This window comes from Sparus aurata, chromosome 22 (genome assembly GCF_900880675.1).
Source record: "Sparus aurata chromosome 22, fSpaAur1.1, whole genome shotgun sequence".
In the NCBI taxonomy this organism is placed as follows: domain Eukaryota; kingdom Metazoa; phylum Chordata; class Actinopteri; order Spariformes; family Sparidae; genus Sparus; species Sparus aurata.
The window spans coordinates 11,725,721-11,752,556 of record NC_044208.1 but is presented as its reverse complement, the minus strand read 5'-3'; the positions used below and the strand labels follow the sequence as shown (position 1 = coordinate 11,752,556).

At 42.8% G+C, this 26,836-nt stretch overlaps 3 long non-coding RNA genes and 3 other non-coding genes across 7 annotated transcripts; 3 read left to right on the top strand and 3 right to left on the bottom strand.

Moving 5' to 3' along the window:
* The first annotated feature begins 4,360 nt into the window (after positions 1-4,360).
* On the top strand, positions 4,361-4,450 carry trnay-gua (transfer RNA tyrosine (anticodon GUA)). Its single transcript is given in 2 exon segments — positions 4,361-4,397; positions 4,415-4,450. It is a non-coding gene; the product is annotated as a tRNA-Tyr (tRNA).
* Positions 4,451-4,805: 355 nt separating this feature from the next.
* On the bottom strand, positions 4,806-4,877 carry trnad-guc (transfer RNA aspartic acid (anticodon GUC)). The gene has a single exon. It is a non-coding gene; the product is annotated as a tRNA-Asp (tRNA).
* A 453-nt stretch (positions 4,878-5,330) lies between these two features.
* On the top strand, positions 5,331-5,449 carry LOC115574698 (5S ribosomal RNA). Its single transcript, XR_003982554.1, has one exon. It is a non-coding gene; the product is annotated as a 5S ribosomal RNA (ribosomal RNA).
* Positions 5,450-10,942: 5,493 nt separating this feature from the next.
* LOC115574570 (uncharacterized) lies at positions 10,943-15,234 on the bottom strand. Of its 2 annotated transcripts, XR_003982512.1 has the most exons (4): positions 15,134-15,214; positions 13,116-13,269; positions 12,819-12,893; positions 10,943-11,332 (listed from the first exon to the last, which is right to left on the bottom strand). It is a non-coding gene; the product is annotated as an uncharacterized LOC115574570 (long non-coding RNA). The 2 variants fall into 2 exon arrangements; XR_003982513.1 differs by lacking the exon at positions 13,116-13,269 and having other exon boundaries at positions 15,134-15,234.
* Positions 15,235-18,124: 2,890 nt separating this feature from the next.
* LOC115573724 (uncharacterized) lies at positions 18,125-20,709 on the bottom strand. Its single transcript, XR_003982340.1, has 7 exons — positions 20,237-20,709; positions 19,407-19,475; positions 19,230-19,322; positions 19,034-19,129; positions 18,708-18,884; positions 18,462-18,550; positions 18,125-18,337 (listed from the first exon to the last, which is right to left on the bottom strand). It is a non-coding gene; the product is annotated as an uncharacterized LOC115573724 (long non-coding RNA).
* A 1,563-nt stretch (positions 20,710-22,272) lies between these two features.
* Positions 22,273-23,208, top strand: LOC115573725 (uncharacterized). Its single transcript, XR_003982341.1, has 4 exons — positions 22,273-22,337; positions 22,438-22,533; positions 22,683-22,862; positions 23,022-23,208. It is a non-coding gene; the product is annotated as an uncharacterized LOC115573725 (long non-coding RNA).
* The last annotated feature ends 3,628 nt before the right edge of the window (positions 23,209-26,836 follow it).

Here is a 26,836-nt window from a genome sequence, read left to right as displayed (position 1 = left end):
AAGACAAACTACGACGTTACTTATACTATCTATTTAGAATTGTATCATTAAGTAAAGCTTGATCGATAGAGGACTTTCTCTGTTTAACAATTTCTCTCTGTGTGTTGGAACTGTGTACATTTATATTTACAGTAGTATTTTTGGGCCTGTAGAGGGCGCAGTACATTCATTTATGTGTTTTTTGTGTCAGCTAATAGTCACAGGAAGTGATGTAGGCTACCCGGATGTTGTTTTTTTACCTGCTCCGTAGCAAGAGATGTTCTTCCTCCTCACGTTTGTCTGTAGCCCTTTGTAGAGGCAATATGAGTAAGTAAATCATTATTTACCATTATTATATTGCAAACTCTTCTGTAGTCTATCCGTGTGTAATTTGTTAATGAAACAAGCGAGATGCTATCGCGGACTCTGCCCGTAGATCTGTGACTGTTAGATCCGCTACCTCCGTTAGTAGGCTACATATAAACTTGTATGATTTATCTTGTGGTAATTGATCCTTTCTGTATTTCTTTCAGTTTCACAATTTCTGGCATTAAATTCGATCCAGCCACAACTTTGCCTATTCCTTGGATGAAAATGTCAGAGAGTTTACCTGGCTGTGAATTCCAGTCTAAGACACTATAGTCACACTGGGTGAAATAGTACACTCTGCAATGTATTTTATATTTTCAGTTACAGAAGATGTAGGCTGTAATTTCTCTATGGTTAAAGCAGATAGATAAGGTGAATAACTTTGTATTGGTTAAACAGGTGGGGTGAAGCCGTGGTTTAGACTTAGCCCTCCCATTGTGGTCGTACGGGCTGGTTCCAGCCCCTTGGCAACATGATCCCTTCACTCCATGGAGACTGCGCCCTGTTGAGAAAAAAAACTCCCTTTCTTGTCTTCCTGCTCATCTGCTCTTGTTTAAGTTTCTCGGCTGACTCCCTAAGTCTCACCTCAATGCTGCTGGGCGTTTAGTGTTATCTTTAACCTTGGCCTGTCCACCATAAATGCAGCTGTGCTCTCTCTCATACCCTGGCTTTTCTCTCCAATGTACTGTAGTGAATGACCCGGTGGGTCGAGAGGATTGAGGGAGTGATTGCGCGGAGATAATTGAGATGAGTGACTGCACCTGTGTTTTAGAGGAACGGGAGTATTGAAAGGCAGAGAGTTTGCGACTGCTGGCGTCTCTGGGGAGTGGAGCTTGGTGAGCGTTACGGGGTGAAGCCCAGCCCAGCCGAGCATTCGTCGTTGCACTCGGGATCAGGGGGTGGCGGCCGTTCGCATGCCGTTTAGGGCTGCCGTCGGCGAAGATTGGGGTGGGAGGGGCAGCTTGAGATGATAGACAGTTTCCATAGTGCCCCAGCATGTGTGCCCTTATCATGTGTTAGTGGAGAATAGGTTTCGTTGCAGTGTAATCCTAATGAGACTGCTAGGGAGTTTGGGAATGCTTTGAGGAGGTTGGCCACTAGAGCATACCCCACAGCTGATGAGTGCACCCGTGATATGTTTCCTCCGAAATGGAGTTGCTTAGAAACCTGGAGCAGACTCAGGTGATTCCAGAGGCCAAAGTGATGGGCGTGTCGGTGGCAAAGTCTAGCAGTGATGAGCAGATAGGGTTGTTGGTGGGGGTGGTTGAGGAGTTGAGACAGGAGGTGCGGTCTCTTCAATACACAGTTAAAGCCATGCAGTCAGCTCCACAAGGACAAAATCTCCCCGGGCCCACTAAAAATCCAAAGGGGGGCCGCAGGGGTAGTGTGGCACCTAGCCGGGCAATTAACCGTGAGTCCAGAGGAGCAGGAGGGGGCTGTTGGGAATGTGGGTGTAGCAGGCACCTCCGACGTGATTGCCGATACTTGCAGAGGAAACTAGGCCTCTGCAAGTAACCATGGGGGTTTGGGGTATATCGCAGCAAAAGTAGGTGGGTTAGATTCCATCCTGTTAGTGGATAGTGGGGCAACATTGTCTGTCATTCCAAAAGGGGTTTGGTTAGCTATCACCAAGGGGGGGTCAGAGCTATTCGGCACCAGGGGAACGTTTCTGCTACAAATGGCGGGGGGATGGGGATCCTAGGAAAGTGGCACACTGTGTGTGAGTTTGGTTCTTTGGCATCATTACTGTTAGGGTAGAAAGCGTTATTGGGCCTGGTCGAGAGGGAATGCTTGAGCCTGCTGGATCAGTGTCTAACCATTGTAATGTCATAGTGGCACAAGTGGTCTGTAAGATGGAACAGGGCACCCTGCTGGTCCGGGTCATCAATGTAACTGATGATGCTCTCACCTTGAAGGAAGGAGTGAAAGTGGGTATGTGGCATACTGATATTGAAGTGGGGAGTAGGGCAGAACATCTGGGGGCGGTAGAGACAGGGGGTGTGTCGCGCTTACCCTGGACAGCTGATACGCTGTTAGTACACCTTGGGTTACACCAGAAAGCGTTAGAGACCCCTGATTTGGCAGCCATCTGGGATTTGCTGCACTGGAATTTATCAGTGTTCAGTTTGGGGGATAATGATTTGGGGAGGACTCATCTTACCTTGCACCAGATTGACACAGGGGGGGAAGACCAGTGAAGTTACCTCCCCGTCGCGTCCCCCTCCATTTGCAGCATGAAGTATCGGAGCATCTGAAGCAGATGTTTGAGAATGACATTGCTCAGCCCTCTCACAGCCCCTGGGCAGCGCCTGTGGTTTTGGTCCGCAAGCAAGACAGAAGTGTCCGCTTTTGTGTTGATTATCGTAAACTGAATGACCTGACTCGAAAAGATGCCTACCCTCTGCCCCGCATTGATGATGCCCTTGACAGTTTGAGCAATGCTTGTTGGTTCTCCACTCTCGAATTAGCCAGTGGTTACTGTCAGGTCGAGGTGGATCCCAAAGATAAACCTAAAACCGCATTCATTATGCGTCAGGGCCTCTTTGAGTTCAATGTACTGAGCTTCGGCCTGTGCAATAGCCCAAGTACCTTTCAGAGATTGATGGATCTGGTGTTGGAAGATCTGCAGTGGACAACATGTTTAGTGTACTTGGATGACATTATTGTTTTTGGCCGGACTTTTCATGAGCATTTGTCACGTTTGGATGAAGTGTTAATCAAATCACGTCAGGCTAATCTCAAAGTAAAACCATCTAAATGAAAACGTAGGAGTACTTTTGTCCGCTCTCGAGCTTGGTGGCGAGGCTCTGCTGCTGCTCGTGGAGACGCCTCACTGAGCTTTGGCGCTGGCCGGCTTCAGTCAGAGTCAGCAGTGTAGTCACAGTGCCGGGGTGGGAGGGGCAGCTTGGGATGATAGACAGTTTCCATAGTGTCCCAGCATGTGTGCCCTTATCACGTGTTTGTGGAGAATAGGTTTGGTTGCAGTGTAATCCTGTGTGCTGTGCCCTGTGGGGTGTCTATAGTGTTTTGCTGTGCAGTGTTTGCAGCGCCCTAAGGGGGTGTAATTCCAGTGTGGTGTGGTTTATGTTGACAGTGCCCCGACACCTGTTTTCGGCCCATGAGGGGCATAGAGGAGAGTAGGCTATCTGACTCAGGCTGTGTCCCATACCTGTGTGCGTGGCTAGGCACTGTATTTATGAATTTGTGTTAATAAAGATTATTACTTTCGGTACCTTTGGGTTTCCTCCTTCTTAATTGTGTGTGCAGTAGAAACATTCTGTGTACGGGTTCTCTACATCTCTTACGACAGAAACAAGGTTTATTACAGTATTAACCCCTCATAAGGATTAATGCTTGCAACCTATCTCATTTATCAACAGGATACGTACAGCTCTTTTATTAAACAGTATATTGGTGCATGGCAGTGATAGTCACCATGTCTTAGACTCACATGAGGCAGGTGCATAAATCAAACAGATGCATAAATCAGGCAGGTGAATGTAAGTGCACAGTAATTTAGGGTCAGGTGGTCATAGGTGCATAGTGATTCGTCACAGCAGTTAGGCAATACTCAGACAGCTAAAATTCAAATGCATAAATCTTAACAGTACAGAGCTTTAGTAAGTCTCCACACACTAGTACTTAAACAAATGTCAGAGTATTTTAAATTACTTGCAGACAATACTTCACATTTGAAGGACTTTTACTTCTTTCTATTTGAGTCTCGAGTCTTATGAAAAAGTGAAAACAACTATGCTTTAAGTACCACATTAGACAACCAGAAAAGATACATTTGTTAGGTTCATTTGGTAATGCAGCAGTGAATGAGAAGCACCAGGCTGAACGAGGTAAAACTGCACTTTATTTGTTTTGGTTTTTGGATAAAACCTCAAAGAACTGCTATTTCTACAAACTGCAGCAAAATAGATTTTAAAGCCACAGTGTGAATCTGTCCAGAGGAACATCAGGGGTTCAGTTGGAACAAGTCTACTTTCAACTCCTAGTTCCAACCCCTTCGATAGCTCAGTTGGTAGAGCGGAGGACTGTAGAGTGTTGAGCATCAGACATCCTTAGGTCGCTGGTTCAAATCCGGCTCGAAGGAGGACAATTTTCATTTGTTTTTATCCGTGAACACGACAAAATGCTAAGTGTGTTGCGGAGGTAGCTTAGCGGCGCTATTGTTAGCACACTAACGTTAGATAGCTTGGCCACTGTGATAATGCAAACTTAGCAGAGACACGTGTCGATTCCAGTGATAATTAGACATTGTTAACCGCCACATGGTGTCCATATTGAAAACAAATCATACTGTGGATTAACAGTCCCTGAAAAAAATAATTATACTATTTGTGTTTTTTTTCCATTACAAAAGGGAGAATGAACAGCAGGGGAATATACCATGTCCGGTATGAGAACAACCATGCTAAAAAGTACCACCACTGCCAGAAGAAAAGGAACTCCCCGTCGGGGAATCGAACCCCGGTCTTCCGCGTGACAGGCGGAGATACTGTCCACTATACTAACGAGGAATGACATGAATAGGCCTGAGACATCGCAAAGTAAATATTTGAGCTCTCTGTTATCCGTCCCTGTTTGGTGTTTCCGGAGTTTACCATTTAATTATCACTCGCCACCTTCAATAGTGGCCTGTTGATGTTTGATTATTTACTCAGTGGTAGCCCATTGTACTTCAGAAAGATTGTGAGGTACTTGTACTTTACCTGAGTCCTCACTCACAGAGTAGACCCTGCAGCAGTCAGACTTGTGTTTCTGACAGCAGTTTCTCTTCAGCTGTGCTGCACTGGTATATCTCAGTGATTACCTCGAGGGATAGAAATGCTGAAATGTACCCACACTCTGAAAACAATAGCATTCCCCAAAACTTGTTCAACTGTGCTAATGTTTCATTCATAGATATAAGAAAATGATCACAATGGAGCCAGTGAACATGTATAAATAGTGTGTTTGTCTCATTTTCCTTTGCTTACGGCCATACCACTCTGAACACGCCCGATCTCGTCCGATCTCGGAAGCTAAGCAGGGTCGGGCCTGGTTAGTACTTGGATGGGAGACCGCCTGGGAATACCAGGTGCTGTAAGCTTTTTACCTTCTCCGTTACAGACAGCAGAGGGCACTGATGCTCCTTCAGTGGAGACACGGCTTTGAACAACAGAGCAGCTTGTCTGAGAAACATGTTCAACCTTTTTATAGTATGCCTACCTACTTGTATTCTGCAATTTTTTATATATATTTGAATTAAAAATGTATATGTGTGCATGTATTATATAATCACATGTTATAACAAAAATATTTGAATAACTGACTGCATACCTTGCTTATGCAGAGCAGATGCTTTTAGTCCAAAAGCAACTTACAATAAGTACATTTGTCACAAGAAAGAACCCACACTATATTATCGTTAACCCTAACCCACCAACTGTTGGCACATTTTACTGTGTATTGATTGCTGATGAATTTTTGTTCGGATCTCATCTGGTTAACCGAGGTGAGGAAGGAGATTGAGAGGACGTGAAGCCTTACGTTGAAGTGTTTGATGAAGCTCACTAGTCTGGCTACAAAGGCTAACTTTAGTCACAAACTATTCTAAATGTACCTTTACAACTTGTACATTGATCAGTTTGTAGAAAATAGTAATTGAGGAGGGGTGGACACTTAGTGTTGGTGCCATTTAAGTCATGTGACCGTGATGTAGTCTGTTTATAACATTAGCTTTTTACGAATAGAAATTTAATTCAGGCTTCACAAATCTTATCAAATCAGTAAAAATTAGAGATGGTCTGAACCAAGTTAATTTGCCAGTAATACACTTAAACCAGCTTATGTTAATGCAAGTGTTAGCTAGCTACTATTCAGTAGTCAAGCTAACATAAGCCCTTAAATTAAAACCTTATCTGTAATATATGTTTCATTAAATGTGTGCAAGAGATGTGCTGTTGGACTTTATGTACCAGTCTCACACTACTTGTTTTCTCTTCATTTGATTTATGACTACATTTTAAGGCAGTTGATCATTACTTATAGCTATTTTTGACCCAGACCTATAATAAAATTAATTACTGAACCGAACATCATGAATTGAGTTCCTCTCGTTCCATCACAGAAGAATGTGAGTTATAGAAATCATTGGAACTCCAGACTGTCATCATGAACATGTTCTATTTATACAATAGTATACAAGTGTATATATACTGCATTTATAATACATACACACAAAACTGTATTATATAAATACATATAAACATATAAATACACATACAACATACACAATGTTTCCTTCGTGTCTCTAAAATAAATGATTGGAATACCTGATAAGACAAGTATTATTTGTTAAGACTATTTTGAACGTTTTCACATTAATGCTTAAGTTCAAATTCAGGAGACAACAAGACGTCCTGAGCGTGTCAGGCTGCCTGGAACTAGAAATGACACCTCAGAGTTGTAGCTACCACACCTTGTTCATATTTGCAAGAAGTAACACCCTGACGTATTGTTTGTTTGTGTTTTTGTTTTGTTTGTTTACCTTGTGTATATGGAACATTTTCCCACTAATGAACCACTGCAGTTATTGTCTTAAAAGCCTGCTGTCATTTCTGATACTTAATGTTTACTGAGCTTTGGCTCTTGTCTCTGCCTCATATCAAGGTATCAATTACGGAAGAAGCAGTCAGTCAATGAAGAGCTTTCTCTTCTGATTAAAAATATTACACCTTTAAAGATACTGTACCAGGAGCCATTGTACCCAGGCACGTGCACACATGAGGCCCAAAGGGTGCTTGAGCCCCTGCCCTTTTTGCCTCACATTAAAAAGTGCCCTTTTTGTGTGTTTTTTAAGAAATAAATAAATTCCTGTTGTGCATAGGGATATAAAAAAAAACGGCGGTATAAAAACGCCACGGTTATCTACCGTACGCATTTCATACGTAATAAAGTGTTGGGTGTGTGTTGAGCCTATAATGCCGCTTCTCTGTCCGCTGCAGATCCACTCTGTCTCTCACAGAGGAAGCGAGAGAGAGAGAGAGGAGCCGCTGTCTCATCTAGAACTCCACGAAGCCCATAGATGAGACGTGACAGTGGAGCGACTTTAACCTTTGTGAGTTATAAACCCATTAACATAACTTCCTTGTGGGGGCTAACAAGTCGCCTTCCACTTATTTAACGTTCTTAAATATGAGTCATATTTCAGAAAAGCGCCCATTTGTGCTTGTTAAACTAACTGTTTGTTAATGAGAGTTAAGAATAATCTAATCTGACGGCTGTCCGTGTCGGCAGTTTATCTTGCCACAAATCTTCAGCTTCCTCTAGATATTGAGTTTATTGTGACTTTACTGTTGTAAACATGCTGATCCTACTTACAGTAGCAGTCACAGTAGTCATTTCTTGGTTTTGTAACATTTTTAGCACTTGCCCTCCAATAAATAGCCAAATAATAATCCAGTGTTTTATTGCTTTTTAAGAATTGCAGCTGAACTGCATGTCTTCCAAACCTTAGTATTATGATAATGTGGATAAAATCATGTTGACAATAATTTGTTGACACAAAATAAATGGCAATTGCATATCACTCACAGCTACACAGGATACACAGCTAAGTAGTTAGCATTCTTTAAGTACTTTGTTTATCAATTTTACATTAATTAATCAACTCTAAAGCCCCTAATGAAGAAATTAACAACGAGGAAGTGTACGTCACCCGGATTGGCGTCACCGGGGCCCCAACCTGGAGCCAGGCCTGGGGTTGGGGCTCGCAGACGAGTGTCTGGTGGCCGGGTCTTTGCCCACGGGACCCGGCCGGGCGCAGTCCGAACGAGCGACGTGGGCCCGCCCTCCAGTAGGCTCAACCCCCGCAGGGGGGTTCAGAAGGGGCCAGTGCAGTGTGATTTGGGTCGCAGTCGTGGGCGGGGGCCCCGGCGACCCAATCCTCGGACGGTGACTCTAGCCATGGGGACGTGGAATGTTACCTCGCTGGGGGGGAAAGAGTCTGAGCTAGTGCGGGAGGCTGAGCGGTACCGGCTAGAGATAGTCGGGCTCACCTCCACGCACAGTCTGGGCTCTGGAACCCAACTCCTTGAGAGAGGCTGGACTCACTTCTATTCTGGAGTTGCCCGTGGTGAGAGGCGGCGAGCTGGTGTGGCTTGCTTATAGCTCCCCAGCTCAGCCGCCATGTGTTGGAGTTTACCCCGGTGAACGTGAGGGTTGCTTCTCGGGTCGGGGATAGGTCTCTCACTGTTGGAGGCCCTGGGAGGGGTACTGGAGAGTGCTCCAACCGGGGGACTCCATCGTTCTACTGGGGGACTTTTTTGGGGGACCGATTTGAACCCAAGTGGTGTTTTGTTACTGGACTTCTGTGCTAGTCACAGTTTGTCCATAACAAACACCATGTTCAAGCATAAGGGTGTCCATATGTGCACTTGGCACCAGGATGCCCTAGGCCGGAGGTCAATGATCGACTTTGTAGTCGTGTCATCTGACCTCCAGCCGTATGTCTTGGACACTCGGGTGAAGAGAGGGGCTGAGCTGTCAACTGATCACCACCTGGTGGTGAGTCGAATCCGCTGGCAGGGGAGAAAGCTGGACAGACCTGGCAGACCCAAACGTATTGTGAGGGTCTGCTGGGAACGTCTGGCGGAACCCTCTGTCAGGGAGCCATAAGGTCTCCGGTGCCTGTCGTGGCGGCAATCCCCGAACCCGGTGGTGGACTCCGGAAGTAAGGGATGCTGTCAAGCTGAAGAAGGAGTCCTATCGAGCCTGGTTGGCTCGGGGGACTCCTGAGGCAGCTGACGGGTACCGGCAGGCCAAGCGTGCGGCAGCACAGGTGGTCGCGGAGGCAAAAACTCGGGTCTGGGAAAAGTTAAGGGAGGGCATGGAGGAAGACTACCCATCGGCCTCGAAGAAATTCTGGCAAACCATCCGGCGCCTCAGGAGGGGGAAGCAGTCCTCCACCAACACTGTTTACAGTTGAGGTGGGGAGCTGTTGACCTCGACTGGGGACATTGTCGGGCGGTGGAAGGAATACTTCGAGGATCTCCTCAATCCCACTGACACGCCTTCCATGGAGGAAGCAGAGGCTGGGGGCTCAGAGGTTGACTCATTCATCACTCAAGCCGAAGTCACTGAGGTAGTTTGGGAGCTCCTCAGTGCCAAGGCACCGGGGGTGGATGAGATCCGCCCCTGAGTACCTCAAGTCTCTGGATGTTGTGGGGCTGTCTTTGCTGACACGCCTCTGCAGCATCGTGTGGCAGTCGGGGACAGTGCCTCTGGACTGGCAGACTGGGGTGGTGTTCCCCCTATTCAAAAAGGGGGGCTGGAGGGTGTGTTCCAACTATCGGGGGATCACACTCCTCAGCCTCCCTGGGAAAGTCTATTCCAGGGTACGGGAGAGGAGAATTCAGCCAATAGTCGAACCTCAGATTCAGGGGGAACAATGCAGTTTTCTTCCAGGTTGTGGAACACTAGACCAACTCTATACCCTCCCCAGAGTGCTCGAGGGTTCATGGGAGTGTCCCCAACCAGTCCACATGTGTTTTGTGGACTTGGAGAAGGCATTCGACCGTGTCCCTCGTGGCATTATGTGGGAGGTGCTCCGGGAGTACGGGGTCGGAGGCCCTCTATTAAGGGCTGTGCGGTCCCTGTATGGTCCCTGTATGACCGGAGCAGGAGCCTGGTTCGCATTGCCGGCAGTAAGTCAGACCTGTTCCCAGTGCATGATGGACTCCGGCAGGGCTGCCCTTTGTCACCGGTTCTGTTAATTATTTTTATGGACAGAATTTCTAGGCGCAGCCACGGGCCAGAGGGGATCTGGTTCGGGAGCCGCTGGATCTCATCTCTGCTTTTCACAGATGATGTGGTCTTGTTGGCTCCTTCGAGCCAGGACCTCCAGCATGTCCTGGGGTGGTTTGCAGCCGAGTGTGAAGCGGCTGGGATGAGAATCAGCACCTCCAAGTCCGAGGCCATGGTTCTCGACCGGAAAAAGGTGGCTTGCTCCCTCGGATTGGGGGAGAGCTCCTGCCTCAAGCGGAGGAGTTTAAGTATCTTGGGGTCTTGTTCACGAGTGAGGGAAGGATGGAACGTGAGATTAATAGGCGGATCGGTGCAGCAACCGAAGTAATGCGGTCGTTGTATCGGTCTGTCGTGGTGAAGAGAGAGCTGAGCCGAAAGGCAAAGCTCTCGATTTACCGGTCAATCTACGTTCCTACCCTCACCTATGGCCATGAACTTTTGGTCAGACCAAAATAATAAGATCCCGGATACAAGCGGCCGAAATGAGTTTCCTCTGCAGGGTGGCATGGCGCTCCCGTAGAGATGAGGTGAGGAGCTCTGTCACCCGGGAGGAGCTCGGATTAGAGCCGCTGCTCCTCCACATCGAGAGGAGCCAGCTGAGGTGGCTCGGGCATCTGTTTAGGATGCCCCCGGGACGCCTTCCTCGGAAGGTGTTCCTGGCATGTCCCGCCGGGAGGAGACCCCGAGGAAGACCCAGGACACGCTGGAGTGACTATGTCACTCGGCTGGCCTGGGAACGCCTTGGGATCCTCCCGGAGGAGCTGGAGGAAGCGTCCGGGGAGAGGGAAGTCTGGGTGTCCCTGCTCAGGCAGCTGCCCCCGCAACCTGGCCCCTGATAACACGGAAGAAGATGGATGGATGGATGAATAATCTACATACTGCGTCATTAAGGCCTGAAAAAAGTTTGGCACGCGCTGTACGCGTGTACGTACTGCCCTTTTCTGACTTTGAGCCCCTGCCCCTCTATAATCATGTGCACATCCCTGATTGTACCTCAGTCTTATTGTTCACTGTAGGGAAGTTGTTTTGCTCCATGTTGAACTATTTGTACTAAACACCTTAACAAGTACATTTTATTTTGTTTGTAAAAACAATGTAGTTTAACAACCAAATGTCTTCTAGTTTTCATCACATGTCAGTCCTGACCTTTAGGAGCTCTTCTGCTCTCCCTCTTCCTCTTCTTGCCCTACACAAAAACAAACACGTCTTTACACTTTCCATCTGACATCAGCCAAAGAAAACTGTTTGCAGTGACTCCTGTCCAGTGATGGTGATGTAAACATGTGTGAGTAGTGTGTGAGCAATGTGTACAGACAACACACTGTTCGTTAACACACACACACAAATATGCACACAGCTCCTCATTAATGCTGTCAATCTTTGTAGAGATGTAATGATTTAGACTGTAGAAAACATTTTTCCAAACATTCCACGCTGTGGAAACGTTGATGATGATGATGATAAGCAGGAAAATACAAGACGTGTGTAAAATGTAACCTTGTCTGTGCTGCAATGTACATCTGAATCCATTTAAAGACACTGATAGTCAGAAATGTACAGATAAATAACAGTCATCTGAAATCAAACAACAGCTGATTGAAGTAAATATAAAAAGACTGATCATGAGAAAGTCAAAAAGGGGGGGAAAAGTACATTTTGATCAAAAGTGTCCACAGCAAACGCTGGAAGAGTGAACACTGGCTCTCCATTGCTACACAGGTAACAAGTCAGCTTACAACTACCCTATTACTCATAAAGGGGACAGAAAAATAGGAGCATTTTAACTGACATACAAGCAGGAAAACACAGCCAACAGGTTTAAATAACACCTGAACAGGCCTATGGTTAACTGTCCAAACGTCCCTGATGAATTTAAGGTGGAGTAACAGGACCTTTGAACTGGAACTGCAGGACAAAGTCAGATTTTACTTGTGTAACTGTTCCTGCACAGATATCCTTCTCCTACAGCACTAAACCTGCTGTCTGCTGCAACAGTGGAGATGTTCAGAGTCAGTGCATTTACATGACACAAGAAAACCAAATTACTGGGTTAGTCCGACTATGATCGGATCTTTAAGATGCATGTATACACATTAGTCTGACTACAATCGGACCGGATCGGATTTCTCATAGTCGAATTAAAGCACCCAGATTATTCGATTGACAGTCGCATTACTCCTGCATGTATACGTTCAATCAGATCGGATCGGATTTTGCGTTCTGCGCAGGCGCGAGATTTTTTCCCCGGGGCCGTGAGCTGGAAGTAGACGGATGGTGGTGGCGGCAGCGGCTTCTTTCCTCCGAAATCACCGCAAGAAAGAGCGCCATTGTGCACCTAGTTTGTGTTATTATCATGTACACCATATACGAATTGTACAAAGATGTAGCTTCGTCTCGCTCTTCGTACACCATCTTTCTTGAATGCCGAGGCAGCTGGTGACGTAAAGAGGTCAGCCGGAGGTGGCTCTGTTACCACTAGTTGAAATGGGTACAGCGCCACCTAGCATACCAGGGTATGACATGCTCCGGCCCAATAATCCGATTTTCTCACCGGCATGTATACTCGGATCATTGCAGTTGTCTGGTTGAGTAGCATAGTCAAACTATGGCTGTAATCCGGCTAAGTTGTGCATGTAAACGCACTGAGTGTGTGTGGTAAACCAGGGTCTTACTGTGTGTACAGGAGGAGCAGCAGGGTGACTGACAGGTATCAGGACGCTGCTCACGGGCCACTGAAAGGGGCGGTACTGTAGAAAGAGAGAGACATTTAATAAAGCCATAAAACCCTCCATACATGAACCCACACTCAGCGTTCAGACACTTTACATGTGTTGTGCATCGTTACATTCAGGAAAAAACAAAGTCATCATTTCACACAGAGCATCCACCTCTGACAAACATCTGTATCATACAGACCCTGATCTAATGATTTATCTTGGCCTAACCAATGCTTAGTGTCTGATCTGTACCTGGCTATAAGCGCCTGGCTGACAGTGCAGGTGACCTGGCTGCATGGTGCCTACATGACCCTGTCCACTGTACATGGAGGGAGCAGTCAACACAGAAGGAGCTGCACTCTGCAGGGGACACCGATAGTCAGCAGAGTTTTCTAGTCTTTGAAATCTTGCAGAGAGAAAGACATAGTCTTAATTCTCTCTGGGATTACTGGACTGCTGTCACACACATTGAAAACCAGCTGCTTTTGAGACACTTTTACCTGAAATAAAATATATTCTATTGATTTAGGGATAAATTGTACTTCACTACATTTATATGACTGCAGATATAGACAAAAAATAAAGAAAAAGGTGATTATTTGTTACTTCAAATCAACTACTTAACAAAGTTGTTATAATTATCTTCACATGGACCATATACAACATTACAAATCTGCTTACATGCTAATGCATCAATACCAATACTCCAGACTTAAGGGGCGTTCAGACCAAATGCGATAGACGCGAATACAATCGCTTGAGACGCTTGTATCGCGCCGCTTGATCATTCTGGACTATTCGCGTCTGGACGCTTGTCGCGCTTGATGCTCAGGGGAGGAAAATGACGACGCACTTGACCGCTCATTTTTGAACCAGTATTTCTCAACCCGCTCTCTTTCCACATCGATCATGGCTGATATCACCACCGTTGCTGCACTGTACCTGCTGTACAAGTCCCAGAAATGCTGGAAAACCAACCGCTGTCGTGTCTGGGCTCATTAAGTCCTCTGGAGACGCACGGAGCTGGGGGAATTTCACTGTCTCCTCCAGGAGCTCCGTCTGGATGATGACCAGTTCCAGCAGTACCTCAGGCTGACCGGAGCCCAGTTTAAGGACCTGTTTGCTCGGGTCGGTGCCCACACACAGCTACAATTAGCTTCTCCTCCTTACTGGTCTGAGTGTAAACAACCTTACGTGAGTGACGTTGTTGGCTTGAACTCGTCGCTGATTGGTTGTTGCGGCGCGATGCCGCCTGAAAAGTTCGATATTTACAACTTAATTCGCGTCGCTTCAGACGCTCCATTCGCGCCGCCTGAATCGCGTGTCATTGCGCCATTTACATTGATTTTCAATGTAGAGTTGCCGCTAACTTCGCGTCTAACGTGTTCGGTCTGAACGCCACATTATACTTTTATACAGTATGACACTCTGAGAGGCCGATCTGTATGATGACTACTTTTACATGTAACTCTACACTGTAAAATCTGACAAAGTGTGCGAACCTTGGCTAAAACGTGCGCAGTTAACAACAGCATTTAATTCAAAATGAGCACACAATTCTTCTCTGCAGGGTAAACTAATAAAGCCAATGTGATGTTTATTAGTTGTAAATCATGCGGTGTGGAGGAGACGGCGGTGAGGACGCAGGATGGCACTCTCATTTCTCCACAACGTTTTCAGTCCCAACACGTCAAGAACAAACTGTGCTGAATGAACACATCAGTGACAAGTCCTTCGTCAATATGATTACCTCTGAGCTTGAACTCTGCTGGACATGTCCAGTTACATTTTAAGTTCAGTGTCAACAATTGCAGCAGCAAACTGAACTACACACAGAGAAACGGGCCCTGGTGTGTTCACACCTGCACGTTCTATCTGCTCACGTTCCATCGTCTCCATGGCGCACGAGACACAAATGTTTTTTATTTTCGCACTTTTCAGATAACGGTCCAGTCGCCATCTTTCCCCCTGAATTCTGGATATTAAATATCTAAAAATGGACGCCCTCAAACAATAACAGTATTTTAAAATCGCTACTCGACCGTGAACACACCCCTCAGCTGTCGCGGGACTTTCAGCACATTCTTATCATTTAAGAATCATTTTACACCGTGAAAACGTCGAGTGTCACCCAAAACTGACCTTTTTCAGGACAACCAAAGTTCTATCCTCTCTATAAATTCAACAGTTCACCACTGAAACCCATTTCTACGCCTTTAAGAATAAGAATAAATACATGCGGTGTGATAATAAAATATGTCTTAGCCTACCTGCAGAGTAATCCACTGCGGTCACGCCAGCCGTCTTTCGTTTTCACGTAGTCAAGCCAGCCGCTCCAACATTTTAAGTGCGTCCTTATTACAGACTTTATGGCAAACGCACAGAAGCAAGTGGAAAAGGCAGCGCTAACTTACAAGAGCGTCTGGAAACTTCCGCTTTTCAAAATAAAACGTCGGTGTTATATGTATTAAGATTTTATTTTGTGAAATATGAGAACTACATTAAAAATTCACAAGAATTATAAGGGCAAGTAAAATGCAATAAAGCAGGTGCGCATCATAAAGCAAGCCCAAATCTACTGTCCTGTGTTGACTTTGAGCCAATAGGTAACATGACCTGGCAGTTATTGAGCTATAATGGTCATATTTAGCTTTCATTATGAAAGGCATTAAAAATTCATAAAAAAAAACAAAAACAGATGTGTTCAAATGCAATAAAAAGAGGTATGTGTCATAGAGCAAGCTTAGATCTACTGTCCTACACTGATTCTGAGCCAATAAGGTCACATGACCTGGGAGTTATTGAGCTCTAATGCTCATATTTACAGTATAAAATACATTAAAAATATTAAATGTGTTCAAATGCAATAAAAGGTGTGTGTCATAGCTCCACTGTCCTATTCTGATTTTGAGCCAATGCTCACATGGCATGTTAGTTGAGCTATTTAGCTTCATTTTGATATAGGCCTACATTAAAAATTCATTAAAAAAATATGAAAGGTAGGGTTAGAATCAGAATCAGTGTAAGACAGTAGATCTAAGCCTGTTGACCTATTGCACCCCCACCACCACCACCTCTCCCATTCCCATCTGCAGTCAAGATGGCCGACAAGGGCGCCGCCATATACAATAGGCGCGTTCAAGTTGACCTCCTGCTGCCTGACTGCATCAGCGCGATCTGCTGGCGACAGCAGGGGCGGGGCTACAAACGCTGCTATGAAGTAGGACACTCTCTCTTCCCGTAGACGTGACGTGACTTGGCTGAGCTTGCGGTGTTTGCCTTCTTCGTCGGCGAAGAAGTGGAGGAAATTGAAATTCCATTAATGTTTGATTACAATCAACAACGACTGCGATCAGTTTTCTTACCTGATGCTATGGGAACTTTGCTGGCCTTTTTCTCATATTAATCTCCTTTGGAAATTATTCAATCAGAGATGTTCAAAGTAGTAGCTAACTAAAACATTTGAGCTGAGGGAATAGAGCAGTGGAACTGCTACCGTGTTGCATGCAGACGACCGGGGATCAAGACCTGTGTCAAGCCTGTCTTTTTGCAGAGGATGTATTTATCTGATTATGTGTATGACAGACAGTTCATATTTAGAGACAACAGAATGTGACAGCTTTGTCACAATAACAACTTCAAATTTGGATACTTTGTAATTGCTTCACTTCAAACGATCACACAGTGGCTCATCAAGAGTAGATGAAGAGCCTAAATGTTGTCTTACTGTAAATGATCATGTTCTGTTTTCCTTGTAATGTCACCATTAAATACATTTGAACTTTGTCTATCTGGTATATTATAGTAAGTCTTGCCTAATAACAATACAGTACAATTACAACAGTTATTATTATGATGACAACTTTGCTTATGTGCATGATTATATCACAGCTGAGGGGAATTTGCTGACTACATTTAACAAATAAGCATAACATAAGATGAAGCATTTTCTCATAGCAACATTTTTCACAATGAATGAAATACATTTCAGTGAATGAATGAAATACAATAATCAAAACAAATGACTGAATCAGATGCCTTGACCCACTGCGCCATCTCATCACACACAGAATAGCTCAGGATAATTCTTTGTATTGTTAATGTGACGGGAACAGAAAGGGTTAATTAATAAGAGTGGATAGAACAGATAACACTGGACACAGCAGTTAACCACTTCTCCATCATCACCCTAAGCTGACGACATCTTTCAGGCTTGTTGCGTTACATGAAGGATTTTATAGGTTTATTCATGTTGACTATCCCACAGGTGCAGCCACACGGCTGCTACTTATCTGAAAGTATTTGATATTTGAGTAGAAAAGAGGCAGAGGCCTTATGGATATGGAAATTCATCGGAACATACGTCATATATGTCAGCGTAGATGAGAGCCAATTAGGGCAAAGTCCTGACGTCATGAAGGTGGGTCTGGGGTCGCGCAGTACCTGGAGAGCAACTGCGCGAATGCTCTGCAGCAGCCTCGCTCCCGCGATAACTTAAGGTCATGTGACATCAGATGCGGAGCAGAAACCACTCCCATCCAGGTCATCGTGGACACATTTTAACCAGCATGCATCACGATTTATGCAGCGCTGGAGAAGGGTCTAGCTGCAGCCGCAGCCAAGCCAGAGCCGCTACAAACCACGCCCATTACAAAACACGCCCCCTACAAAACACGCCCATACAACACTACGGTGGCTGTGGAGGCCCAGAGCACTTAGAAAGCAAACACAAAGGAAACAAAGCAATAACCAGATAATTTTTAACAACTTTAACGGTTGATTCACAACATTAAATGCTTTTCAATGCAAACAATGTGCTTGAAACAATAAATATATACAAAAATAGAAAGTTAAGTAATAAAAAAATAAAAGATTGGGATAAAAGATTATATAGGACTGCTAAATCTGGTGCATGCATCTTTTCATTTTTTATATAAGTGACTAATGTATGTGCACAAGGTTATTTTAAACTCAATAAAATAAAATATTTTACAATAATAATAATAATAATAATTAGTAGTAGTCATTTCAATTAAAATAGGTTGTTTCCACCAGCTGTTTTTCTAAGATGCCACACTGTCACAGAGCTTGGCCTACTACATCAGATGCCATAATTATCACTCTAAGGTGATGATTTCTTATGGGTTAACAGAAAAGATTGCTCGCCCTTTGACACAAATAAAATGTATTTATGTATTTATAAATATGACCATACACAGCTCTTTAAAATATGTACCTCAAAACACAAAAGTTGAGACAAATGAATTAGCCAGCAACAACTTTTATTGGCAATAAAATAAAACATTATCATTTCACAGACTATTTTTTAATTCATCCTACATACATACTAAAGCGTCTTCAAAAACTCCTCAGAGTCCAGAGCTCTTCTGAGTTTTTCAGCATATTTTTCTAGTTGCTGTAGAGCCTCCTTTCTCATGTTGTTTGTCATGTAATCAGCCAACAGCCGTTTTTCACTGATGAGACAAAATGGAAGAAAATAGCAATTAGTAAAAGGAAATTCACACGGAGAGGCTGTCATAAACAATGTAAAAAACAATACTTATAGGTTGAGGCACTCTCCTTATGTATGTAGCATACCTCAAGTCATACTGCAGTCCACATTTATACACTTCTGTGGCTCTGTCAATGGAACATGCATGGACAGCTGAAAGGGCGTGGACTGTTGCCTGTGTCATGAGGTGAACAAAAGGACATCTTTCATTTAGACATTTAAGTTGTCTGTCATGTTGCAGTTAACAAGATATTAACCATAAGTTAAAGACTGACAATAATAACAATTATACAAAATGTTATTATAATAAATAAAAAAGTTTCATAGTTTACCTCTGGCAGAAGCACATCCATAACAAATGCCATGTGATTGTGACACCTGGTTGTCTGTGCTTTAACCAGGCTTGTCAAGAAGCCCAGCACTCTGTCCAGCTGCTCATCCTCCACAAAGATGATCACCCTGCACTTTGATGTTGCCCAGGAGGATGCAACTTTTCATGCGATGACCGCCTGTAAATATATATATTTCTTAGGAGAATGCTCAAAATAAATGTACGAACACTAGGCTAACAGAAAATGTTTCACTTAAATCATTCATTTAACATATTTTGACCAAAATTAGTTACACTATTTGACTTAAATTCCATTTTCAAACTCACTTCAAGATGTTGCAGTAGACCGTTATCCTGAGTGATGAACGTTACATGAAGGTCACTAGTGACTCTTCTATGGTGTTCAGCTTGCTGAGCCCTTTCCTAAAATTTGATCAAACAGCATTCAGATGTTAAACGTAATTATTCTGGTTAAGTATATCAAATAAGATTTGTTGTTTGTTGATCCTTTGCATGTCCTCACCACAAGCCTGTGGAAAGATGCGTCTTCACTCAGGATCCCAACGTCTCTGGTTGTGGTGACCACATCATGTTAGTCCATGCTGTCATTATAGTCCTTAATCAAGACACACAAAGTCATGACTTAGTGCACAGCTGTAAACACTGGATATGTTGTTCTCTTGGGTTAATCTTCACTCACATTAACATGCTCTCTGGGTGGAAAGCTGTAGGGCCTCTTGCTGTACATGTGGTCGGTGTCCTGTGGACTCTGAAGAAAGCAAACCATAATTGTGTCAGTTTGTTTTATGGGGATCCAGGTAAGATTGACATTTGCACTTAAAATTATCGCACCCCATTGCAAATTAGGTTTATTAACAAAATGTACAAACTTTCTGCTTTTTACAATAAACAAATCAAACATGAACAATTTAAATGGATTCAAGAATACATCTGTCATTTTTGCAATAAATGTATTTGTATGTCACTTTCTGACATGCACTTAAACGTCAACGTTAACAAATCTCTGGCCAGTAGTTATTTGAAGTGATATAAAACGTGACCCTATTTCTTAATGTTTTTGTGTGTCAAAATAACACATTGATATGTTGAGTTAAATGACAATATTCTGCGTCTACGTGCAGTGTTCCCTCAATACTTCTGTTATCATCCCTTGCTCAGTCATTAATCTGATTTTCATAACGTAAAAGACGACACAAAATGGGTTTGCTTACGCACATTTTCAGTGTATCGGTTTGACGAAATGTGTTCTTTTTTTACAAATAGTCCGGTGTCTTTGAAAAACAGTCATTAATGCTCTTTCTGCCTGGCAAAAGACGTCTCAAACATTAAATTAAACGTCAACATCTTCCCAAAATGTAAACGACCTAACCTAAACCGGCATCTCCATCTTGTCTGCCTACAGGCGCTGCTGACAACTGCGGTTGGCGAACGTACGGTTAAAATGACATTAAGTGTTCAATGTTTACACCTTCCAACCGGGAACTTAAAAATAATATAAATGCGTCTCACCTGAACTGGCATTGCCGTCTTATCTTCGCTGCATTTGCCTTCTTCTTCTTCTTTGACTGCTTGCATTTGCTGCTGGCGTGGTTTGTAGTGGCTTCGGGGGTCGCAGTGGCTGCAGTTGGGTATTATTGACTGCGACCCCCAAAGCCACTACAAACCACGCCCCATACAAACCACGCCCCTACAAACTACGCCTACGTGTTGCTACGGTGGCCGGGAAGGACGATTAAACTCACAGCAGCAAATGCAAGCAGTCAAAGAAGAAGAAGAAGAAGAAGAAGGCAAATGCAGCCACGCATTTATATTATTTTTAAGTTCCTGGTTAGGAGGTGTAAACATTGAACACTTAATGTCATTTTAACCGTACGTTCGCCAACCGCAGTTGTCAGCAGCGCCTGTAGGCAGACAAGATGGAGATGCCGTTTCAGGTTAGGTCGTTTACATTTTGGGAAGATGTTGACGTTTAATTTAATGTTTGAGATTTCTTTTGCCAGGCAGAAAGAGCATTAATGACCGTTTTTCAAAGACACCGGACTATTTGTAAAAAAAAAAAAAAAAAAAAAAAAAAAAAAACACATTTCGTCAAACCGATACACTGAAAATGTGCGTTAGCAAACCCATTTTGTGTCGTCTTTTACGTTCTGAAAATCAGTCAGTCATTTAACTCAACATATCAATGTGTTATTTTGACACACAAAAACATTAAAAAAATAGGGTCATGTGTTATATCACTTCAAATAACTGTACTGACTAGAGATTTGTAAACGGTGACGTTTAAGTGCATGTCAGAAAGTGACATACAAATACATTTATTGCAAAAATGACAGATGTATTCTTGAATCCATTTAAATTGTTCATGTTTGATTTGTTTATAGTAAAAAGCAGAAAGTTTGTACATTTTGTCAATAAACCTAATTTGCAATGGGGGTGCGATAATTTTAAGTGCAAATGTCAATCCTCCCTGGATCCCCATAAAACAAACTGACACAATTATGGTTTGCTTTCTTCAAAGTCCACAGGCACCGACCACATGTACTGTAAGAGGCCTTACAGCTTTCCACCCAGAGAGCATGTTAATGTGAGTGAAGATTAACCCAAGAGAACAACATATCCAGTGTTTACAGCTGTGCACTAAGTCATGACTTTGTGTGTCTTGATTAAGGACTATAATGACAGCATGGACTAACATTGTCAAGTGGCCCACACTCTTATGAGGTTTAAACTGCAGCTTTCCCCACTTGAAAAGGCAGCTTGATTCAGAAGATTCCACTGGAAATCACTCAATGACCACGATTCAGCTTTCTTTCTTTTCTTTCTTTTTTATTTGAAAAGTTGCCAAGGCCAATACCAGGTGAAAAAACCTTAAACACAAACACAGATAGAAAGTCAGGAAAAATATAACCCAAGAAACCATAATCAATCAACATACCCCAAAATCAGATACTTAATTTGTACAGTACTATAAATTAATCTTGAAAATAAGTGAAAAATACCCATATTTAGAAACCCAAAATTAATTAACTACATTTTAAAGCAGTATCTGAGAATGATTTTAACCTTACAAATTTTGTCAGCTTTTAGCTTCCATAAATACACACATTATTTATCAAATTACTTTTAGCTTGAATATTCTTTTTTAAAAATACACCACATCATTGAATGTGTTTTCAACCAACTTGACATTAAATAACATTTAACTTTAATCACATAACTTATTCACCACTTTAGTGGACATAATTAGTCCACAGTGCAGGCAGCATAGACACATAGCTGAAAGCTCACCGGCTCCTTCTTCCTTTGAACCAAGCCTTAGTCCTGCAGTCTCCTTTTCCAAAGTCCAAACCCTGCAACCATTCCTCTCACACTGCTCACACACTGCTCCCCCATTGTCCTGTGAGCGAGTGCCTTCAAACCTCCTGATTAGCAGATCATCTCCACCTGGTGCCCTCAATCAGCTGCCTCCAGGCTTAGAGGCGTACTCCAACATGATGCACTCAGGCAGAGATTGGGTTGGCCTGCTGTTTACCTCAACAAACATGATGTGGTCACCACAACCAGAGACGTTGGGATCCTGAGTGAAGACGTATCTTTCGACAGGCTTGTGGTAAGGACATGCAAAGGATCAACAAACAACAAATCTTATTTGATATACTTAACCAGAATAATTACGTTTAACATCTGAATGCTGTTTGATCAAATTTTAGGAAAGGGCTCAGCAAGCTGAACACCATAGAAAAGTCACTAGTGACCTTCATGTAATGTTCATCACTCAGGATAACGGTCTACTGCAACATCTTGAAGTGAGTTTGAAAATGGAATTTAAGTCACATAGTGTAACTAATTTTGGTCAAAATATGTTAAATGAATGATTTAAGTGAAACATTTTCTGTTAGCCTAGTGTTCGTACATTTATTTTGAGCATTCTCCTAAGAAATATATATATTTACAGGCGGTCATCGCATGAAAAGTTACATCCTCATGGGCAACATCAAAGGGCAGGGTGATCATTTTCTTTGTGGAGGATGAGCAGCTGGACAGAGTGCTGGGCTTCTTGACAAGCCTGGTTGAAGCACAGACAACCAGATGTCACAATCACGTGGCATTTGTTATGGATGTGCTTCTGCCAGAGGTAAATTATGAAACTTTTTTATTTATTATATTAACATATTTTGTATAATTGTTATTATTGTCAGTCTTTAACTTATGGTTAATATCTTGTTAACTGCAACATGACAGACAACTTAAATGTCTAAATGAAAGATGTCCTTTTGTTCACCTCATGACACAGGCAACAGTCCACGCCCTTTCAGCTGTCCATGCATTTTCCATTGACAGAGCGACAGAAGTGTATAAATGTGGACTGCAGTATGACTTGAGGTATGCTACATCCATAAGGAGAGTGCTAATACCTATAAGTATTGTTTTTTACATTGTTTATGACAGCCTCTCCGTGTGAATTTCCTTTTACTAATCGCTATTTTCTTCCATTTTGTCTCATCAGTGAATTACATGACAAACAACATGAGCAAGGAGGCTCTACAGCAACTACAAAAATATGCTGAAAAACTCAGAAGAGCTCTGGAATCTGAGGAGTTTTTGAAGACACTTTAGTATGTATGTAGGATGAATTAGAAAATAGTCTGTGAAATGATAATGTTTTATTTTATTGCCAATAAAAGTTGTTGCTGGCTAATTCATTTGTCTCAACTTTTGTGTTTTGAGGTACATATTTTAAAGAGCTGTGTATGGTCATATTTATAAATACATAAATACATTTTATTTGTGTCAAAGGGCGAGCAATCTTCTCTGTTAACCCATAAGAAATCATCACCTTAGAGTGATAATTATGGCATCTGATGTAGTAGGCCAAGCTCTGTGACAGTGTGGCTCTTAGAAAAACGGCTGGAGGAAACAACCTATTTTAATCGAAATGACTACTACTAATTATTATTATTATTGTATATATTTTTTATTTTATTGAGTTTAAAATAACCTTGTGCTCATACATTAGTCACTTATATAAAAAATGAAAAGATGCATGCACCAGATTTAGCAGGCCTATCTAATCTTTTATCAGATTAATCTTTTATCCCAATCTTTTATTTTTTTTATTACTTTACTTTCTATTGTTGTATATATTTATTGTTTCAAGCACATTGTTTGCATTGAAAAGCATTTAATGTTGTGAATCAACCGTTAAAGTTGTTAAAAATTATCTGGTTATTGCTTTGTTTCCTTTGTGTTTGCTTTCTAAGTGCTCAGGGCCTCCACAGCAACCGTAGTGTTGTATGGGCGTGTTTTGTAGGGGGCGTGTTTTGTAATGGGCGTGGTTTGGAGCAGCTCTGGCTTGGCTGCGGCTGCAGCTAGACCCTTCTCGCCGGAAGTTGGTTAATCACCAAAATAAAACCAAAATAAAAGCCGCCATTTATCCAATCCATACCGGAAGTCTCAAGCGGAAGTTAGTTAATCACCAAAATAAAAGCTTAAAAAACACGTACGTTTAACCATAGACTGTAAGGTTAACACATAACATAATTCTATGCATTTTGTGCATTTACATCTTTATCGTAGGTATAATTGTTTAGTTAATTGTCTCGCCACAACTTTACTCACAAGTTAGTATGAAGCCTATAATAATCACTAACTTATAATGTTAACCTTTCATTGATTTAGCTTCAATATCAACTTTATGAATAAAAATGTTAATATTATGTTTGTGTGGTGATGGTACGGGGCACACACACACACACACAAACAATAGGACTGAAGAATAACTAAGAATAAATAAACTGAATTCTCAGATTAAATAGAGAATTGATAAAACGGTCACAACAAATGTCATACTTACCATCAAATTAGTACATGGTAAATGTTAATTTATGTTAATGTTTCATTCATATTGATTGTAAATATTAATATTACGGTTATTAAACACAAATACAATGTTTGTGTGTGTGTGAATATATATGTGTATGTGGGGGGCTGCTCACACATATCATTCACGCTAGAACTGAAAAATAAGGCCAACACTGTAATTTAATAGTTGCACATAAAAATGAACACATCTCCAGACCCAGGAACTCCCCGTTCTGTTGCATCACACGTCTGTGGCCACTGTGTTGCTCATGATGCCTGAAGATCCCTGGTGGGTGAGGAAACGACAAGCTAGACTGATGTCTTTTAGCTTAGTTTCTTTATTATGCTTTTGAGCAAACAATGTGTGGGTAGTCTGTACTGTGCTTGATGAAAGCATCCTCTGGTGAACAGGCTTGGCCATATACAGGAAAGATGGGGAGAGCATGCCAGCTTCCTGCAAACAAGATCCTATATAATATATGGGCAATACAGTCCTTACACTGTATACCACCAATGATTTACAGCAGGGGTCCCCAAACATTTTCCGGTGGGAGCCACATCAACTTTCTTTTCTGTGGTGGGGAGCCGGTGTCAGTCTATAACAGGAAATGATATTGGCCAACTACAACTGTTCAGCTATTAAACACCAAGTCCTTAACACCATTACCCATTAATCTCAATGTCCCAATTCAAAATGTTGCACCATAACTGCATATGAAAAACAATACAAAGGGATTTACCATGTTAAATAAATTTTTAATTTAATTTAAATAAACATTTAATTTATTTTCATTAATTGTATATATTGGGAATTGAGGAAAACATCAACACTTATAGAGAAAATACAACACTGAAAAAATGCAATACTGCTGTTACATGACTTTTCCTAAAAGTGTCTGTATTTTAACTGTTGGGAATCGTTATTGATTATTAATTATTAATTAATATGCTGTTATTAATTAATCACATTTATTATAGTTGATTAATGAAACCTGGGTTACTATGAGTCATTAATGAACACGGGGCACCACCCTGAAATCAGGGATCAATAATCAAATGATTTACCTTTGAGTCTCATAGCCTGAAAAATAGTCAACTTGTCAATATTATGGAATTATCAATAATTAGACAAGAGGGAAGGCGTGAATCCGAGCACTGGCCATCTCAACCAGCAGTTATTACAATATGGGATTGTGCAAAATAATCACAGATGCTGCTCAGTTAAAGTCAACAGTGTTTATTAAAGCTTTCTCCACAGAACAAACCACTTACTTTAACAAACAACAATTTCCTTCACAAAGCTAACAACATCGAAGCATACGCAAGCCAAACAGGTACCTGGGTGGAGGCGTGTATGTGTATGTGTGTGTGTGTGTGTGTGTGTGTGTGTGTGTATGTGTGTGTGTGTGTGTGTATGTGTATCAGGAAGTCCCCAATAAAGACTACAAAGATGGCCGAACGTGGCTTGGAAAGTCACGTTCGCCGGACTACAAATTGGTGGGCGTGACTTGGGAAGTCTCGTCTGAGAGACTACAGGGAAACACCGGACGTGACTTGGTGTCACGCGAGAGCGCGAATTCCGAGATGATGAATTCAGATTCACTGATTCATATACCTGGAACTCAAAAATGGCGGCTGTAACTGTATCGACCAAAGGTGATCACTACACGTGCGCGCGAGGTTTGAACAAAGTCAGCGGTTGCGCCGTCTTTGATCTCGTGTGCGGTTTGGTCACACAAGGGGTGAATCTACAAGGATGATACCCACTGTCCCAAAAAGGTAGCCGTGCTACCGGGGTAGTCCGTCTTTTCAGTCAATAAAGGGGATATGCTGGACATACGTCTTATGTTATAGCGGGGTTGTTAACTATGAGTTCACAACAGATCGCCAAAGAGTGCGTGTATCTCGGTGTGTGTGTGTGCGTGTGTGTGTGTGTGTGTGTGTGTGTTAGTAAAAGAGGGAAGAAGCTAAGCAGGGCTTAGCAGACGACAAAGAAACAAACACAAACAACCATGTGGCGCACAGCGGTCGTCTCTCCCTCGAACAGTGGCCGGCAAGCGAATCGAGGTTCGTTTGTCGTCCGCTGATCGAGCCGGAGTACGACGTCTTGTGGTCACACACGGCGGCAAGACCGTACAGGCTGGATTAGCCTGAATGAGCTCCTAGCGAGCGTAGCAAACACAGTTAGCACACAGTGCGGGTAACCATAAATCGGACTCGGCGGCCCTTTCACAACAGAATACAAGC